Consider the following 7,500-nt stretch of genomic DNA (forward strand, 5'->3'; position numbering starts at 1 on the left):
GAGAGAGAGAGAGAGAGAGAGAGAGAGAGAGGTAAACTCCATAGTCCATGTAAAAAAAAAAAGTATTTTGAGCTAAACTTGGATCTGCAGACATCAGTTGTAAAGCACAAAATGTCAGCAGCTGGCTACATGTGAAAATATAGATATGTTTGGCTGGCTACATGTAGTGTAATGTTGGCTGAATTAGGGAGGGGGCGCTAGCCTAAATGGTAGAAGCAAGTTTGTGACTGGAGAGTTGGCTGTATGAATCCCAGCTGGGAGAATTTGAGCAATGGAATCCAATGTCAACATGATGGATGTAGATAAGAGCTGTCAGCTAAACCATATCACTCTGTAGTTGAAGATTATTAAACATAATGGTATTGGTGCTACAATCAAATAAAAAAAAAGTGGTCAAATGCCAGGAATGTGTTGTTTCCATTGTTTGCTGGTCCTTCGAGCAATTATCATTATTCAATACTGGCAAAATAATTACATTCATTTTGCATAAACTTCTAGACTTTCCAGACCTAAAGATCTGTGTACTAAACAGCCTCAGAGCTCAGAGTTATGGAACTAGCAACAAGTTTATTATTGCTTCCTGCCGCCAACTAAGTATGGGGTTGAGGTTTGTGCAGGAGGATTTTTAGGGTCAGTGTTTTTTTAAGCAGGGAGTAACCTTTCACTTTTATAGGTGTCAAAGGTGATACAGTTCTACTGCTGTAAAAACTTCAAGAGTAGGTAGGTTATGTGTTTCAAGTCAAATAAGTGACCGTTTTATTCTTTGGCTGATTGCTTCACCTTCTCCCTAGTTTACATCGGATCATAGGTCAGAGAGGAAGGGGTAGTCCACTGGTGCTGCTGAGATGCACAACAACATTATGTGAAATAAAACGTGGTAAAATATTAACATTATGCCATTTGGAGGAGGCCTTTTTTTAAATCAAAGTGCCTTTCCATCAGCAACTTTCAGCTACCCATTCAAACATGACATTTATGGTTCACCATCACTGCCAATTATTCAAAATGTACATACCGGTAAGAACCTGTGTGAATATTAGGGGTGGGGGAAAAAATCGATACACCACAGTATCGCGATATTTTGCCTGACGATATCGTATCGATATTTGGACGCCAAATATCGATATTGCAAATTTTTTTTTTTTTTTTTTTTTTTTTGCAGGCCATGCCAGGCCACCGGGCTACTATAAACTTTAGTTCCAAGGCCAGCAGTAAACAAACGGTAGCATATTTTCATTTTGTTTTAACAGTAACAGTTTTGTCATAACAGTCATTTACAAATTCCCCAGTTACTGAATGGGCTGCACAAAATGTTTTGTGTAAGTGAAGTGAAGTTGCAAAAACTACATAAGTACAGTAGTCCACACACACATCCAGTTAAGGTGGACTGTAAGTAGACTGTAACAAACAGTTCAGTTTGTCAGGTGCATGCAACTATGACATGACTTTATGAAAGTTGTTGGTCTGTCTACTTGACAATGTTGCTGCAATAAAATGGTTGAAGTCAGATGTACAGACTGAAAAATTGTTCTTATATAAACCAGATGTTGACAAAGCTTTCCTTTGGGGACATCATTTGCAGTTGAAAAAGTAAGAAATCGCAATATATCGAAATATCGCAATATTCAATATATCGCAATATCGATATATCGCAATATCGAAAATATCGCAGTATCGCAATACTATCGTATCGTGACTCAAGTATCGTTTCAGTATCGTATCGTGGGCATCTGGTGATTCCCACCCCTAGTGAATATGTAACGGAAACAGAGGATTGTATTATATATATATTATATACATCTCTCACTATGTGTGCTATGCAACACTAGAAGAGCTGGACCTGGTTCCAGCCTCCAACAAGCTTAGTGCAGTAGAGCAACGTGCAATAAACACAAAAGCACTTTACACTCAGCTCAATTCTGATGCTAGGCCTAAATCCTGAGTGCAATAGAGCAACGTGCAATAAACACACATGAACCGTAGCACTTAGCAATTTAACGCTTACCCCCCAATGTACACCAGATGTGTTACGACTGCGTTGCGGATCCGGTAAAACTGCCGGATCAGACTATCGCTCATTTTAATAGATGGGCAATAAATGCGGTACGGAAATATTACGCACCTGTTCTATTTTTGTCGGATCCCGCGTACGTCTGACAGATGACATGAGTGTGGGTCTGTTCGCAGCCGTACCGGAGTCGTACCGCATCTGTTCCGGAGCTGGTGGACATTAGCCCGTACATTCTTCTTGCTTAAGCCGTCATGTTGTCAAAGGTCAAATGCCTCTTTTATGTCTATGTCTCTGGGTTTTATGTCAAGCAGCAACTTTCTAGCGGTGTCAAACGCCTCTCATGTTGTCTGATGTTTCCACCATGTTGTTTATATGAAGGGACTGTGCCCAATACTCATTACCCTCGGGGACAATAAAGTTTAACCTGAACCTATAATAATAATAATAATGGATTTAATTTGTATAGCACACTTAAAATACAACGACATCTCAAGGTGCTTCACAGAGTAAAAACAAAGATAGCAATAATAGCAACCTAGTAAAACCACATAAAACAGATCAGCTACAACAGATCAGTTCAAATAAAAGCAACATATTAAAAGGCACATAAAACAGGCAATAAAAGCACAGAACATGGTAAAACTAGGGCCTAGGAGAAGGCACAGTGGAACAGGTGAGTCTTAAGTTGTGATTTAAAAACAGCGAGTGAGTCTGATGCCCTAATTGTTTCTGGGAGCTGGTTCCACAGCCGTGGCTCCAGAGATGAAAAGGCACGGTCTCCCATGCTGGCCAGCTTTGTCCTCGGCACAGAAAGGAGGTTTGAGCTGGTGGATCTGAGTGACCGGGGTGATGATTGAGGGGTGAGGAGTTCTTGAAGATATGCTGGACTGGTACAGTTTATGGCTTTGAACACAAGGAGGAGTAGTTTGAAAGTGATCCGATTGTTTATTGGGTGCCAGTGAAAGGAGTGTAGGACTGAGGTTATGTGAGTTTTGGTAAGAACCCGGGCAGCACTGTTTTGGACATACCGTAACCTCTGCTTGGTTTTGGCTGGTAGGCCAGTGAGGAGAGAGTTACAGTAGTCAATGCGGGAGCTGATGAAGGCATGGACCAGTTTTTCTGCGTCACGTTTACTGAGGGAAGATCGTAGTTTTGAGATGTTTCTCAGGTGGAAGAATGAGGTTTGACAGACAGATTTGATGTGTGCATCAAAGGACAGGGATGAGTCCAGTTTGACACCCAGGTTTGTGATGAGTGAGGAGAGGAGCGTAGGGTGACCATTGATGGTGATGTGTGATGAGTGAGGAGAGGAGGGTAGGGTGACCATTGATGGTGATGTGTGATGAGTGAGGAGAGGAGGGTAGGGTGACCATTGATGGTGATGTGAGATGAGTGAGGAGAGGAGGGTAGGGTGACCATTGATGGTGATGTGTGATGAGTGAGGAGAGGAGGGTAGGGTGACCATTGATGGTGATGTGTGTGATGAGTGAGGAGAGGAGGGTAGGGTGACCATTGATGGTGATGTGTGATGAGTGAGGAGAGGGCAGTAGGGTGACCATTGATGGTGATGTGTGATGAGTGAGGAGAGGAGGGTAGGGTGACCATTGATGGTGATGTGAGATGAGTGAGGAGAGGAGGGTAGGGTGACCATTGATGGTGATGTGTGATGAGTGAGGAGAGGAGGGTAGGGTGACCATTGATGGTGATGTGTGATGAGTGAGGAGAGGAGGGTAGGGTGACCATTGATGGTGATGTGTGTGATGAGTGAGGAGAGGAGGGTAGGGTGACCAGTGATGGTGATGTGAGTGATGAGTGAGGAGAGGAGGGTAGGGTGACCATTGATGGTGATGTGTGATGAGTGAGGAGAGGAGGGTAGGGTGACCATTGATGGTGATGTGTGATGAGTGAGGAGAGGAGGGTAGGGTGACCATTGATGGTGATGTGTGAGATGAGTGAGGAGAGGGGGGTAGGGTGACCATTGATGGTGATGTGAGTGATGAGTGAGGAGAGGGCAAGTAGGGTGACCATTGATGGTGATGTGTGAGGAGTGAGGAGAGGGCAGTAGGGTGACCATTGATGGTGATGTGAGATGAGTGAGGAGAGGAGGGTAGGGTGACCATTGATGGTGATGTGAGTGATGAGTGAGGAGAGGGCAAGTAGGGTGACCATTGATGGTGATGTGAGATGAGTGAGGAGAGGGCAAGTAGGGTGACCATTGATGGTGATGTGAGTGATGAGTGAGGAGAGGGCAAGTAGGGTGACCATTGATGGTGATGTGAGATGAGTGAGGAGACGGCAAGTAGGGTGACCATTGATGGTGATGTGAGTGATGAGTGAGGAGAGGGCAAGTAGGGTGACCATTGATGGTGATGTGAGTGATGAGTGAGGAGAGGGCAGTAGGGTGACCATTGATGGTGATGTGAGATGAGTGAGGAGAGGGCAAGTAGGGTGACCATTGATGGTGATGTGAGTGATGAGTGAGGAGAGGGCAAGTAGGGTGACCATTGATGGTGATGTGAGATGAGTGAGGAGAGGAGGGTAGGGTGACCATTGATGGTGATGTGTGATGAGTGAGGAGAGGAGGGTAGGGTGACCATTGATGGTGATGTGAGATGAGTGAGGAGAGGAGGGTAGGGTGACCATTGATGGTGATGTGTGATGAGTGAGGAGAGGAGGGTAGGGTGACCATTGATGGTGATGTGAGTGATGAGTGAGGAGAGGGCAAGTAGGGTGACCATTGATGGTGATGTGTGATGAGTGAGGAGAGGGCAGTAGGGTGACCATTGATGGTGATGTGAGATGAGTGAGGAGAGGAGGGTAGGGTGACCATTGATGGTGATGTGAGATGAGTGAGGAGAGGAGGGTAGGGTGACCATTGATGGTGATGTGTGATGAGTGAGGAGAGGAGGGTAGGGTGACCATTGATGGTGATGTGAGATGAGTGAGGAGAGGAGGGTAGGGTGACCATTGATGGTGATGTGAGATGAGTGAGGAGAGGAGGGTAGGGTGACCATTGATGGTGATGTGTGATGAGTGAGGAGAGGAGGGTAGGGTGACCATTGATGGTGATGTGTGATGAGTGAGGAGAGGAGGGTAGGGTGACCATTGATGGTGATGTGTGAGATGAGTGAGGAGAGGGGGGTAGGGTGACCATTGATGGTGATGTGAGATGAGTGAGGAGAGGAGGGTAGGGTGACCATTGATGGTGATGTGTGTGATGAGTGAGGAGAGGAGGGTAGGGTGACCATTGATGGTGATGTGAGTGATGAGTGAGGAGAGGAGGGTAGGGTGACCATTGATGGTGATGTGTGATGAGTGAGGAGAGGAGGGTAGGGTGACCATTGATGGTGATGTGTGATGAGTGAGGAGAGGAGGGTAGGGTGACCATTGATGGTGATGTGTGATGAGTGAGGAGAGGAGGGTAGGGTGACCATTGATGGTGATGTGTGATGAGTGAGGAGAGGAGGGTAGGGTGACCATTGATGGTGATGTGTGATGAGTGAGGAGAGGAGGGTAGGGTGACCATTGATGGTGATGTGTGATGAGTGAGGAGAGGAGGGTAGGGTGACCATTGATGGTGATGTGTGATGAGTGAGGAGAGGAGGGTAGGGTGACCATTGATGGTGATGTGTGATGAGTGAGGAGAGGAGGGTAGGGTGACCATTGATGGTGATGTGTGATGAGTGAGGAGAGGGCAGTAGGGTGACCATTGATGGTGATGTGTGATGAGTGAGGAGAGGAGGGTAGGGTGACCATTGATGGTGATGTGAGATGAGTGAGGAGAGGAGGGTAGGGTGACCATTGATGGTGATGTGTGTGATGAGTGAGGAGAGGAGGGTAGGGTGACCATTGATGGTGATGTGAGATGAGTGAGGAGAGGAGGGTAGGGTGACCATTGATGGTGATGTGTGTGATGAGTGAGGAGAGGAGGGTAGGGTGACCATTGATGGTGATGTGAGTGATGAGTGAGGAGAGGGCAGTAGGGTAACCATTGATGGTGATGTGTGATGAGTGAGGAGAGGGCAGTAGGGTGACCATTGATGGTGATGTGAGATGAGTGAGGAGAGGAGGGTAGGGTGACCATTGATGGTGATGTGTGATGAGTGAGGAGAGGAGGGTAGGGTGACCATTGATGGTGATGTGAGTGATGAGTGAGGAGAGGGCAAGTAGGGTGACCATTGATGGTGATGTGTGATGAGTGAGGAGAGGAGGGTAGGGTGACCATTGATGGTGATGTGTGATGAGTGAGGAGAGGAGGGTAGGGTGACCATTGATGGTGATGTGTGATGAGTGAGGAGAGGAGGGTAGGGTGACCATTGATGGTGATGTGTGAGATGAGTGAGGAGAGGGGGGTAGGGTGACCATTGATGGTGATGTGAGATGAGTGAGGAGAGGAGGGTAGGGTGACCATTGATGGTGATGTGTGTGATGAGTGAGGAGAGGAGGGTAGGGTGACCATTGATGGTGATGTGAGTGATGAGTGAGGAGAGGGCAGTAGGGCGACCATTGATGGTGATGTGTGTGATGAGTGAGGAGAGGAGGGTAGGGTGACCATTGATGGTGATGTGAGTGATGAGTGAGGAGAGGAGGGTAGGGTGACCATTGATGGTGATGTGAGATGAGTGAGGAGAGGGCAGTAGGGTGACCATTGATGGTGATGTGAGATGAGTGAGGAGAGGGCAGTAGGGTGACCATTGATGGTGATGTGTGATGAGTGAGGAGAGGGCAGTAGGGTGACCATTGATGGTGATGTGAGATGAGTGAGGAGAGGAGGGTAGGGTGACCATTGATGGTGATGTGAGATGAGTGAGGAGAGGGCAGTAGGGTGACCATTGATGGTGATGTGTGATGAGTGAGGAGAGGGCAGTAGGGTGACCATTGATGGTGATGTGAGATGAGTGAGGAGAGGAGGGTAGGGTGACCATTGATGGTGATGTGAGATGAGTGAGGAGAGGAGGGTAGGGTGACCATTGATGGTGATGTGTGTGATGAGTGAGGAGAGGAGGGTAGGGTGACCATTGATGGTGATGTGTGATGAGTGAGGAGAGGGCAGTAGGGTGACCATTGATGGTGATGTGTGTGATGAGTGAGGAGAGGAGGGTAGGGTGACCATTGATGGTGATGTGAGATGAGTGAGGAGAGGAGGGTAGGGTGACCATTGATGGTGATGTGTGTGATGAGTGAGGAGAGGGCAGTAGGGTGACCATTGATGGTGATGTGAGTGATGCCGGCCTTTTTTCTCTGATGGGGGGTTCCAATGAGGATGGCTTCAGACTTGGTGCCATTTAGCTGCGGAGAGTTATTGCTCATCCAGTGATGGATGTCATCAAGGCATTTAGTAATCCGGGATAGTGCAATGTGTTTGTCAGGGGAGGTTTGTAGGTAGCATGAAGTACTAGTGAGATGTCCCAACAACGCAACATACCTATTCTCCTTTACCTGTGTGTGTGTGTGTGTGTGTGTGTGTGTGTGTGTTAGGGGTTGCATGA

General features: G+C 47.1%; 1 protein-coding gene across 1 annotated transcript in view; it reads right to left on the reverse strand.

The window, feature by feature from the left end:
- The window catches only part of LOC310771949 (phosphatidylinositol 4-phosphate 3-kinase C2 domain-containing subunit alpha-like), a gene marked incomplete at both ends in the record, with an annotated part of 27,078 nt that overhangs the window by 9,692 nt on the left and 9,886 nt on the right, over positions 1–7,500 (reverse strand). The gene's annotated exons all lie outside the window — the stretch shown is intronic.

The sequence above is a fragment of the Poromitra crassiceps genome (assembly GCF_964638095.1).
Source record: "Poromitra crassiceps genome assembly, contig: HAP1_SCAFFOLD_1559, whole genome shotgun sequence".
NCBI lineage: Eukaryota > Metazoa > Chordata > Actinopteri > Beryciformes > Melamphaidae > Poromitra > Poromitra crassiceps.